We start from the raw sequence: 13,549 nt of genomic DNA on the forward strand, positions 1-13,549 counted from the left end.
TGGAAGGGTGGGTGGAAGTCCCTCAGACCTCACATTGGTTCTCTACATCCTCAGGGACACAGTTAGTGTTGTGTGGTCTACATCTCCCTCTGGAGTCACTTTATTCCCTAACGAAGCCAAGGGGAGACAGAGAATTGTCTAAAGCAAACAATCTATGTCTTACATGGCCTTAAATGGCCTGCAGCCTTCCCCATGCTACATCAGGGTCCAACTGCTCAGGATGGCAGTGCCTTCACTGGCTTCTGGGATCCAGCAGAGTGGATCTCACCTGAAGGAAATGAAAATGAAATAGAATATTAGCAGAAAGCTTAATGATATTTTCATCTGAGTATTATGAACCTGGCCCAGCACACAATGCCACACATGCACACACGTGCATACACACACACACACACACACACTTGTTTCTCCTTAATGCCTGTGACAATTGTTCTGCTTGGCACAAGTTTCCTTTATTTGCAAAAGTAAAAATTCTATTATTGCTGTCCATAAAATTATTCAGCCCTTTTACACATAGCTATGGTAGTTGAAGTGCTCCACTGATTTTCAAGGATGCAATCAGGGATTTGTGTGCAAACAGTGCGGAAATATGTACTTTTGTTACTCACATTTGGTTTGTTTGTCAAATTTGTGGCCACCATGAATTTACTGTTTTTGCAGAAGCAGCATCAGCAAAGATTTCCCAAGACTCCCCTGCAGTAAGAGATTCCACATTCTGTCTTCTGTCTGAGTGAGCAGTTTCTTCATCATCTCGTAATCTTCTTGAATGGAATTATATAAAAACCAGACACTATAGAATTTTACTGCAGCACAAAGAAATTTCAAAATCTTTAAAGAAATCAGTTATAATTTTCAAAGAGGAATCATCCTTGCTTTTCAACTGCTTCATCAAACTATGACTAGACTCTGCCATCTGCCTAGCAAGAGTTTTTATGTGTTGATTTAATAAACATGTTATGCTAGAATACTGAAGAGAATTAAGATAAATACTAGAATCTGTGTATATTGCTACAAGGATTAATATATCAAAAGAACACCCCAGCTCCACATGTTTATAGTCCTTTGATTTTCTTGGCACCAGTTTAGCTGTGGGAAAAAAATTTTAAACTGGACCTTATGCTCCTGGCAAGGATGGAACATTGTATATAACATTATACACAGCATAGCATAAAAATGTGTCCTTTTAAGGATCTGAACTGCAGTCCTACTTGCATGAGTGGAATCATGACAATAAAGGGCTAAGGAATGGGACCTTGCTGGAATTTTTCCATTATGGTATTTCGAAATTTTTTTCCCTTCTGTCTTATTTATTGAAAGGAAAACTCCTAATATTATTATGATGCAGTTATTTCTACATCATGGGGATAGGCAATTGGAGTTTTTTTCTTACTTCTGGTTAGGGTGACAAAGTTACTGCTCCATTTAAATTTGATATTCAATTTGTATGACTGTAGAGGGATAAAAATCTCATATTAAGAAATGATAAATGGTCAAGTCACAGAGATGAAATACAAACTTCTAAAACTAATTAATTCATTATCTTGTCCTAACTCCCCAAATGACCATATTAATTGCAGTCTAATTCCTATTGACTGGGACAAAGAGGTGACATGTATCCTTTGAAGAGCTGAGTGACAAAACTTTTTGTGTTCAGATAGCTGTCCCTGAATATTCTTGCTCAGAAGGCAGAGCTCAGCAGCAAAAACAACAAAGCTGCAGCAATAAGATATTTTCCTGAGCTGGCTGATGGCCTTACCTGTTCCCTCTGGTTCCTCTCAGCCTTCGAGGTACTAAAATGAGTTCAACACACATAGCATTTGTACACTACTTCTCACCGAAAAGATGTGCTGTCAAGCATGTTGTTCAATTTCCATTCCCTGCCTGTGCAAAGCAGGTTGTGTTCACCCAGATGTGTTCGTCAGGCCTTGCAAACGTCACTCGTTTCTGCCAGTGCCACTTGTTTGAGGCTGCAAACACCCGGGCACCGAGGAGCAGCAGTGTGCTGGGTGGCCTCCCACTCCACAGCCCGTCCCTCCGTCATCTCCCCAGTTCAGAGGAACATGTTTTGAGATCTTGGGATCTTTGATGCCTCTGAAGAGTGAGGAAGAACAGTCTGACATTTTGCTGGAAGAAACCCAGTGCAGAAAGGTTCCAGTCGCAGTGACTGGAATTTGCAGCTGAGTGTGCAGAAGTAGGTCAGGCCAGATGCTATCTGTAGACTCCTCTTCCAGGGAGGAGGGCAAAGGCTAATCAGCTCCGGGGTTAAGGTTAATGCAGACAGCTATGGTGGGTGCCAGCTCAACCATTCCCAAGCGGAGATTTGTATTTGACCTCTCCTGGCAATGCCTGCATACTTTCAGAGCTTATTCTAACATAAAGTGCTACTAAGCCGTTCTTTCCTTATGCATTTCACTCAGGTAGCTGTTGCAAAGCCTTAGACCTTGCATTGCTCATTTCTGCCCCTCTACAGTCCAGGGGAGCCCCACATAGTCTGTATATTAGGAAAATGAAGTCATGTTTTATACTTTATATGGGTGAATATTCAGCAGCCATGCAAAAGTCACGTTTGGGCTCAAGTCTGATTTGATTTAAGACTCAATTTATCTTCATAAAAGACAGTTTACAGTCATGCTTTTCTATTTGGCATATAATAAAAAAAGAGGCTTTTAAACCTTTGGGAAGAGCCATGTCCAAAGACACTAACCTTAGAAAATGGGGAACCTTAAAATGTGCAAGCTCAAGTGTCCAGCTTTAAAGCTCCTCTGTGTAGGCTTATATATATCATTCAAGTGAATAATGTGTTACTAACAAAGCATCATATTAAAACTGCTTTCCATTGGAGCACAGTGTGAGGACTGCAATGAGTTTTAATTTAAGAGCTCAGCAAGTGATTTGGGCAGCTGCCCCACCGTGACACCTTGCAGCTGAGGCCAGCCCAAGCAGACGGTCTTGGGGCATGGCTTGTGTTCTGAGCCTATTTTCAGGGATTGTGATGCCACTACATCATTGGTGAGCTTCAGGATGTGTTGTGGATACAGCCATAGCTTCCTGAGACACAGCTCACCCTGAACAAGAGATCACTCTTTTCACCAGAAAGATCCAGTTGCCCTCAGGGGACAGGCTTCTGATGAGCCTGGACTACATTTTGGGCTGAAGGTATTCAATATGGAAGAGTGCAAATATATGGGTTTCGATTCAAGTGTTACAAGGAGTTGGGGGTTTGCAAAGCAAGACATACAACCATGGTAGGCAGATGAGCTGTTATTCTTCACAAATTGCTGTGGTTCCAGTGTCAGTACCAACTTTGTGCTCTGCTTTGATTTGCTATGTCTTTCTCAGATGTCACTATGGTGTGTGCTTAAACGAGATCCCCATTTCAGAAAGTTCATTTGTATGGTATCTATATGGCAGAGACATCTGTCTCTTTCCTGAGCCTATGTTCTGGTTTTGATTTAGTGTAGTGGGTCTCTTTAGTGCCAAGAAAACACTCTGCTCCTCTCTGGCTGATAAATTCTGATGATTGCTCTCATTCTGTTTTCTTATGTGAGGAGACATTTTAATACTGCCTTCTCATCCATCAAACCTCTTCTTCATCTCAGGGACTCGGGCAACTATCTGTTTGGGAAGTGATTTCTTGTAAGTGTCATTTTCTAAAGGTGAACTCCTCCTGGCCATTGCTTTTAATCGTATTTTAATGGCAAAGGGCTTGCAGAGGCACTATGTAATCAAAAAGATGGCTCTGCGCATCCCCCCAAGGGTTTTGCCACAGTTGGACTCAGCCAGCTTTCCCCCACCTTGCCCAGCAATCACGGGGAGGGAGGGAAGGGTGCTCTTCTCTTCAGGTTGTACATTTTTCAAGCTCGGAGTTGGCTGCCCACCCAACATGTAAAGCAGGAAACAATTCCTGGAATCTGTGAGTCTCATCTTGAGAAAAGACATGAATTTACATTCATAACCACCAAAAGGATTTAATTTTTCACAATGAGTCTGCAGTTCACAGTAAATAGCTATTTGTCCTCATGTCCAGGGAACAATAAGATTGTAATTGCTTTCTGCTGGCAGGAATCAAAGATCTTGCTTTTGTCAGTAGGTTTTTGATATGCAGGAGCAGCCATGCAGACAGTGAAAGCAGCCTTATACACCTTCTCTGCACCTGGGACACCTCGTAGGTGAGCAATTAGCAGGGTCTGGTTTGACAGCCTCCAGAGACTGGTCACACCAAACATTTCTGTTCTTAATAAACAAGTGAAGAATAACAAAGCTAGGGACAACCAGAAATGTGCTTTGGCACAGTTTATTTCTGGGTAGCATCTATTTTTCTTTTGTCAGTCTCCATCTTAGGCACTTTGAACAAGTCATCTCTTTTGAGTCTTGTATTTTCAAACCAACAGTATGTTTGGCCCAGGAGCCAGAGCTGATGCTGGCTTTTGGCCAGGAATTACAGAGAATATAGTTGGTGGATTATCAGTCCTTAGACAATATTGAAAGAAATCTACCTTTGTTCCAAATCTCAGTGTGTTCTGTGTTGGTTACTGCTAGAGGAAGGCCACTTGGCACTTAGGAGGCATTTTGCTCTGGCAGGAGGTGTCACTGGGTGCAGAGGTGCAGCTGAGCAGGGAATTGCTCCTTCCTCACCACCTCACAAGTTACTGTTGAGGATGAGTGCAACAGATGCACTTGAAATAGTTTACTGCTTATCCTTTGATTTCTTTTTGCTGCTCCTTTCCAGCCCCACTGCAAATGAAGCTCTAAACTTCATCCTTCTCTGAACCCTTCTCTCAACCCTAGTTTTAACCCTAAACCTAGATGGAGCTGAACCATTGACGGTTCTCCTACAGCCATTACCCAGACGAAACATTTCTCACAGCCACCATCTCTGCAGCTTCTACTTTCCTTTTGCAACCCTGTTCCAGCCTCACTGCCATGGGAAAACTGACATTTTTTTCTTTCAACCCTGACCATAAACATGGGTTGAGAAGTTCTCCCTGACTTGCATTAGAAAAAACAAACAAACAAACAAACAAAAAACCCCAATCAACCAACCAACAAACAGACAAACAAACCCAAAAACACAAACAAGAAGTCTTTCTTTTCCTCTAAGACCAGGGCTAGAGAAGGGGTAAGATCCTGCTCCAGCAGGGGGATTGGACTAGATGATCTTTTGAGGTCCCTTCCAATCCAGAACATACTGTGATACTGTGATATGGAGAGTAAGGGTTAGAAATGGGTTAGGGTTTGGGTTGGGGCAGATAGAAAGGAAAACCTTTACTTCGCTCAGGGAGCTACAGCTTTTGGAACAGTTCCTAGTGGCTTCCTCACCCCTGAGATCCCCCAGGGGAACCCCTTTCTAGTCCACTACAGGGAGATGATTATTTCACAACAAAATGAGGTGGTGCATTCCTGTAAAAAATAACTTGTTTCCTGGTTTCATTCCAAGTACAGATGAAGCGGAGAAAGATTTATCACGCTTCCTTGTAAGACTTCATCTGAACGTTGGTCGCTTCATCATAAACAATTTTTCTTTCTACGGTTTCCCTTCCCTGGCCCCAGGCATGGGAAGCTGCAGAGGGCACCCGGGCGGGAGCGTCTCACAGCAGCGCAGGGTCAGTGCAGTGTCTCCCTGCCCTCTGACTCTGCCGGGCACGTCTCTGTGTCATTTCACCAGAGCAAAAAAGGGCTGATACGACTATGCTGGGCTGAATTCTCACAAGAATGATACTCCAAATACAGCAGTGACTGAGATGCTTATGTTGTAGCATCCCTGGGGTATAAGTCTTCAGGGAGCAAAGGTTTCTCTTGTGGTATAAAACTCTTCCCACAGCGTGGTGGCTGAGAAAACAACAAGTGGAAAAGTGGAGAATGTATTAGCATGGTCACAACAGGCTGCTTCTCTTCCCCCGCAGATGCTGGAGAAAATAAATCTGAGTGGAGAGGATTGGATTTTGGTAAATAATCACCAAGTGGTCTCATGTACCTTCTGTTCATTTCTTCCATCTGCACTGAAGAACAAGTGCATAGCCTGGAACCCAGCATGGTGACACACTGTAGACAGTGTTGGAAAGGCAGCTATTGACACGTTATATCTGGTTTTATCTTGTTCTCACAGGCAAACTTGCTCTGGATTTCACAAACAGGCTCCCTTGTTTTGTTTTTTGTTGTTTTCATAATACCACATATGAGCTCTTTGGTAAATTGCCACTGTGATTTTTTCCACTCACATCATAGTTTTTTAATACTTCAATTCTGAAGTACCATAAAACCTAGATTAATAGTATAATGGGAATTTGGAGAGCTGTGACATACAAGCAGTAGGTGTCCATGAAGTACAATTATAATACTGAGCTAATCAGCACTGCATTCAGTTGACTAAATTCTCACCTTTTAAATGACGGTAAAAAAACTCTACACCAGAAAAATTAAGAATGATGCAAATGCAGAAAAAAGTCAAGGCGAGTTCATCTATTTCAGTCGGAGATGTGTCAGTGACGTCCTGTTGATTAAAATGAGTACTATTAAGGTACATCATGCTTCCCAGCTCTTGAAAGTTTAAAGGCATAGGTAGGTAACACACATTTCCTAATGGGGGAGTTTAGGGTGGGACGGGGGCAATGGTGTGTGGGACCTGGTGGGGATGCTGGATACTGGCATGCCCAGCCCTCTGCATGCAAAACTGTTCCATTTGAGACCTGCTTTGTCAGATCAACATCCCCACACAGCATATGGATGATGGACATATGCATTTCTACAGATCTTCTCTAAGGTTTTTTGATTTTCCTGTCATGGGCTCCCTTAACCTTTCATGTTACATTTCATGCCGGTACATGCTCAGCAAATCTAAAGGCAGAACAGCACATCAGATAGGTCAACTGAGTCTTGGCTGATCTCAAAGCATAAATTATATTCAAGAGGAAAATGCTGGCCTCCTTGATCCGTTCCTTACAGGTTTTCTCCTTTTTTGTTTTAAATTTTGTGTCAAAACAGATTAATTCCCAGAGACAGCCCCTCTCATCCTTTGGCTCTTCCAAACATGGGCCATAGTCAGGACTCAATGGTGTGGAGTGGCCCTAATGAAGTTTTATCTCTTGTTAAATATGAGATATAACCATGTAAAGCAGCAGTTTTGTCTGGCTTGTAGTGGACAAGTCAGGCACACCAGGTGCTCTTTGGCCATCACACTGATCCTGCCCTAGTGACCATCCCACGTCCCAGCTCTGCTGCTCTCCACCTTTTGGAACCTTAATTAGCAGGTCATCACTCAGACAACCAGTTATAGCTTTGTTCCTGGCTTTCCCTCTCTGTGCACAGAGAGGCCCTTGAAATGCAAATATCCCTTGTGATTTTTGATCACAGGTGCTTTCTGCCTGTGGGTGACGTGGCAGGGCAAAATAGTCCCCAGGAATGTGTCCAGACTCTGCATTTCAACAGTTTCTGAACACCAGTAACACAGGGCTCTGTTGTAAAAATCAACTAAGAAAGGCTGGATTATCCTTCACTGAGTGAAGCACATCAAGAGAAAATAAAAAAGGAGGCCCTGATTTCATCCACAGAAGCTGTCATGATTTATTTGCTGTCGTTTGAATCTCCATTAAAAGGCTCACTGCGACTTCACCAATTTCTTTCCATTCTGATTGTCTCATCCTCTGCTGATATTTGAGGCTTGGCTTGTTATATCTGAATTTGAAAGATAGGCAGCCACCCGGAGCCTGGCAGCACGCTAGTATTAACTTCTCCTGCCCAACGGGCTTTTGCTGGTCCTTTATGGAAGATGAAAACTGATTAATCAACTTCAGAGGCTTTCTGAATTGCACAAACCCCATCCTTCTTGCTACCCAAGTAAAGCAACAAGCCCTGCTAATGAACCCATTGGAGGAGGGCTGCGGCTGCTGCTCTGTGGCAACCACATCCAGAGCAGCTGTGAACTTTTTGAGCAGCACTTTCTAATATGGGAAGTCTCAGATTTATGTAGCTATTTTCTTGTTTTAAAAGAAGTCAATACATATTCACAGTTTGACCCCCATTAAGAGCCAAAGTGATGCCACGTTTTGCCAGGAGAATGTTAATGCTATCAATTTTTCAGCTTTCCTACTTTATTTTCTGCGTGTCATGTCCCTTCATATTTAGCATGTGCTGAGGGACCACTGGAATTCAATTACTGCCTGTCACTGCTGTTTATATTGATTTATAGATCATCTATTTTGACAAGTTCATTGCCAAGCTTTAATATGCCTTAATAGCTTTATTGTTTATTAATAGTAATGCAAGGGTCCAACCTCCATTCTGCATCAAATGTCAGCCCTTTCCCTCAGCATTGGGCTGCAGGCTGCGGAGGGTGGTTGGGCAGGTGGCCACAACCAGGTGCCTTGCAGTGCCCACCTCCGCCTGCCCAAACGCCACCGGCACAAATTCCTTTGATTAATGACCTCCATGGATTTCCTTCAGTGCCTCACACAGGGAATTAAGAAGCTATTTGTCTAACAGATGCTTGTTAGAAGGACCCGGGTGGCTGGTGGTGCTGGTAGGGTTTTGGCGGTGCTGCAGGTACAGTATGCTGGCACTGCTGGTGCCGCGGTGTCTGGGGAACAGGGGAGCCCTGCAGCCCACAACGCCTGGCTCGGCAGACACAGACCACAAGGTACCCCAAAAAGGATAGAGATTAACACTGCCACTGGTTAGCATATCTGAACAGAGTAATATAACCAAGACCATTACAGAGAATGCAGAGGTGAAAAGGGTATGTGCATCACAGGGGTTTTTTTATGGCAAGCTATGTAGAGTTTTATAATGAGGGCAGAGTTCACTGGCAATTATTGCCTAGGAAAGTTTCCATGGATGGCTGTTTTTCCTTCCTTTCTTGCCAGTTAGCTATTTGAAATGTCAATTTTTCATAGGAAAAATCCTTCTCAAAAGCAGGAGTCCCCAGGCACCATGGGTCAGGAATATTTCAATGGGACAACGCTGTAAAAAAAATAAATATCCTGAACAGCAGCTTAACGTCTTGTATTTTTAGGCATAAGCTGTTGCATACTGGTGGGATAAATGATGAACAACAGCATATTTCTGATATTGTCTGCCTAAAAATCTACAGGACTAATTTTTCAAATGAAGATGTAGCTGATCTCTTGCGCACAGGTTTGTGTGTTTCCCTGTGTCACTGTGAGCCACTGCGTGTGGCCCTGAGCACGGTGGTTTGTTTTCCAGGGTTGTTTGCAATCCCAGGATGTCTGCAGCAGAAAGCTGCTGCAGCACGGAGGTGCGGAGCCGAGCTCTTCACTCAAGCCAGGGAAGGATGAGGTGCAAATTCTTTCCCGAAGAGCAGCTATCAGCAGTTCAGGCTCCATCGTGCAGCATTGCTCTCTCCTGTGAGCTGCTGACAACAGCAGCTGAGGACTCCTTGCTTTCCAGACCCTTCTGGAAAGATTCCTTCTTCCCCATATCTTGCTCAGCAGTGCCGAGCACCTTCAGAGGAATATAATTATGTGCTTATTTCTGTCTTGGTTGGCTGCATTTGCCCAATAGCATTAGTTCATATATTCCCTTTGCCTTGACTAAAATTATGAGAAATGAATAGCACCTATACTTTGTCTTTCTCTCTCTCACAAACACAAATACACACATAGACATATTTAAAGAGACAGCTTAAAACTTAAGTTATAGCCCTGGAATAACAACTGAAGGTGATTCTTTTTTTCTTTCTCCCTCAAATTCAGTTTTCAAAGTGAATTCAGTGGGAGTTGCCACTTTGGCTGATGAGATGAGACCTGTTTTAATCACTGCTGTCCACTGACAGGTATGTCAGGCAATTTAGCTTCAGGTGCATAATGGCAAATTATTATAGAGACAGAATGATTTTAAGTTTCTAGACAGTGGGAGCATTCCCAGAATCCATTACTGCCTGATTAAATTACCCAGATTTCTGTGTGTGAAGGTTTTGTACAGCAGCATGTAATCCACGAGAGTAACTAATCATATCATATTGATTTAGATGCTGCTAGAATGGGAAATCTAATTGTAATACTGAGAAAGCTTCTTGGGGAATCTGTACTAATGATTGCATTTGTAATCCCATTTGCAGGTGAAAGTTCTGAAGCACAGCCGTGAGATGAATAACAATGATGCTGGTTTGGACACAGCCCTGCAAACTCAGGTTGCAAAAGATGAGATGGGCAGAGGTTGTCCTGATGACTTAGCAGCAAGTCTCCATCCTTGTGGTTTTCTTCATTGATGCTTTGTGTAACTCATACAAAAAAGAAATGTGAGCAAAACACGCAAGTAAAGGTGAGAAATGCAGTAGGATTCAGCCTCCTGTCCTGCTAAGCTTGAGCTTTCACTCCAGCAGCGCTGTGCTCTGACCTCTGCCATGGTTCTGCTGGAATGCCACTTCTTTGCTCTCTCTCTTCATTTTATCAGAGGACAAACACATTTGAAAAGCACTTTTCATTCAGGGGAGTGAAATACTTTCCTGCTTTAAATTCAAATTATTTAATGTTACTTTATTCTTCTTTAAATACAAATTTCTACAGCACTTCTTTTCTGTTTGGTGATTGCCAGCAACTTGATCTGCCTTGACCTCCCATGTCTGTGCTCTGGCGATGTTGCTTCCACTTTTTTTGTTTTCTGGACTATATGGTCTATTAACACATGAATTATGTGAACTGCTTTTTATCTTTCCTCTTCGTGATACTATGGCAGAGCTGTATAAATATAAAAATGCAATGTGAGGAATTGTTTAGCTCATTTACTGTCATGTGATTTTTTGTAGCTGTTGATTTTTACTCTTTTGACCTGTTTATAATAACATTATAATTATCATTATAATTACAATGTTTATAATAATTCAGGTCCCTGCAGGGCACTGAAAGCCTCCTTTCCAACATATGATGAGGCTTAGCTAATTTTCCCTCTTTGGCTTCAGTGACGTCTGGTTTCTGAGGACCAAACAGCCATGCCCCTTATGGGTGAGATTTGTTTTTGTCTCAGAGTTAGTCCCCGCTTCTGGAAGATCATGGAAGAGATACCCTCATCCTTCCCTTGTGAGCTGACTCTGACTGATGCCAGCTGGACTTTCACAGCCCCATGCCACAGACCATGTCAGGGAGCTGCCAAGGACTACACGTGCCACTGGAGACCCCCTGTCACCTGGCTGAGCACCCCAGTGGGATGAAGAGCAGGGCCTGTCATATGGTCTTCTCAGAGCCAGCCCAAAGCAGCCCTTTAGACATAGACCACAAATTTCACCTGCACCCTTCCAGCAGCTGCTCTGCAAACTCACCGAGTCCTGTTGTACACCAACACTCTTGTAAAGGAGGGTGGTGTCCCTATCCCTCCTCCTGCAGGAGGACGTCACTGCTGCAGTGGTTCAGAGCTTCCCAGTTTGCTCTGGCAGTCTGTGCTTTGAGTGGGTACAAGGCAGGATAAACCAGGGTCCTGGGCAGATGCTACCTGGCTCCAAACAGGTTTTAAGCTTTTTTAGAGTGAAACATTCATTATTTTTGTTGCAGCATATTTTCTGGCACAGTTCACATGCAGTTTAATCTCCCAAATGATGGAAGGAGTCATAAAGAAACAGACATAAGGAAACTCTAAGAGTTTGAAACAAACAGCTGTATGGTTCCTAGTAATGAAGAGACATGGAATTTGTATTGGGTAGGTCGACAAAACTGAACATTAGTTAACCACAATCTAAATAACCTTTAGGATATTCAGCAGTGTATAGTAAAGTATTTACAAGAAAGTTTAATGGATGACTCCTATCCTGTCTATTGTGTCATTAAAACCCATAGGAGTTTATTCAACGTAGAGAACTCTCAAAGTTTTAGATAGCATTTGAATTTGGGATAAACTACAGTTTGGTTCCTTGGCAGGTAAACAAAAGTCTAAATGTCTTGGAAAGTGTGGATGGTTAATTCTGGTAATATGGATTCCCGGCAGCTGTGGATTGTGTTTCTGAAGAGGGTCTGTGACTGGAGCCCGTTCAGCCTGAGGCAGGCGCCACCCCATACAGGATGAGATGGAAGGAAGGAAGCAAGCGGTCAAACAGGCCTGGTTCATGTGCTGTGATCCTGTACTCAAGGACCACAGTAAATGTGTCAGTAAAACATATTACACTAAAAATATACACAGATTTTCTGCATCACTGAGTTCTTCCCAGGGAACCATCCAGCAGTGCCCCAGATTGCTGCTGCTGCTGGACAAAGGGCAATAATAAGAATTACATTTAATGAGATAATTTAAGTTAAATCAGTTTTAATACAAGATCATCAGATCCTGCCATACTGTGAAATTACAGCCTCATTTCCACCATTATATGAGATATACTTTCCAAGTCTCAGATTTCAATGACAGAGTTTTCCTTGAGGTCTGAAAAATGCAGAGCAGATATAGAAATGCTTTAATGAATGCAGTCTCCTCTATTCTATTGTATTACTTTCTCCTCTTTTTCTAGGCTGAGAAAAATTGGTAGTGAGACTGGGAGTCTCACAGTGATGCTGCCATCCATCTCACCGTTTCAATTTCTCTGGAGATTGCTTCGTGTCTATCAACGTCTAACTGGGTTGAGCTTTTAAGCTTGTATGCTCCCACCAGCTCCACTACCTTGTCAGCTGGCAGATCTGCAATCTGAGCTATCCTCTTTCTGATTTGATTTTCACATTTCTCAGTCTTTGGTCTGCGACGCTCTCCTGGTAGGTACTTGAGGACAGTTTTCCAGTGCTCATCAGAGATGAGCTGTGCTCCGTGTGGAGGTAACGTGGTGGTGCTGGGGTCAGGCAGACGAGTGATGGAAAATAACTGTAATTAATGGCAAACAGTACTTTTATATATGCTTAAATTGATATTAAATACAGTAAGAATAAGACTGAAGGAAACTTTGAATAAAGGGTCCCAGCAGGCAAGCCCTTTCTTTTGCCCACAAGACCAAAACACATGGTCCACCCGCACTGGCATTTTCAAAGCTGTCTGTCACTGTTTCTTTTTCTCACTTCCCAGCCTGCATCAGTGTCAGGTTCAAACTGTGAGGGTCCTGCTGCTGCCCAAATCTTCTCAGAGAGTAAGTGTGAGGCAGTGGCCAAAAATCCCAAGTCAGAAGGTTTTGAGTAGGATGTGTGTTTGGCTGGAGGGATGACATCCCGCGGGGCGGGTGGACCCACTTGCCCATAGAGCAGTGTGGGACGTGCAGAAAAGGCATCTGATGGGATCTGGCTTCAAGCCCTGAGCTGAAGGCTACCACAGAGTCTTGATTTGCACCCTAAGCCAAAGGGCACCGTTCAACCTGAAATAGAAGTTGCCCAGCTGAGAGAAGCAACATCTCTCCCCTTACTGGCCTGCTGCCCTGTGGAGGTTTCACCCCAGCTAGCACTGACCCAAATTCACGTCCCTGAGGGCAGTTTTACACAATGTTTGTGGTTTCTTAAAACAGCAGTCAGAAAAAAAATCAATCAAAAATGCCAAATCAAAAGGAGATGATATCGTATAAACAAAACCTGCCGAGTTTTGCAGAGTTTTCCTTTATCATTGCAGAAACCATAAGGGGCAAACTTGCTGCAGCGGGGCA

This window comes from Nesoenas mayeri (assembly GCF_963082525.1).
Source record: "Nesoenas mayeri genome assembly, chromosome: 1".
Classification (NCBI taxonomy): Eukaryota; Metazoa; Chordata; class Aves; order Columbiformes; family Columbidae; genus Nesoenas; species Nesoenas mayeri.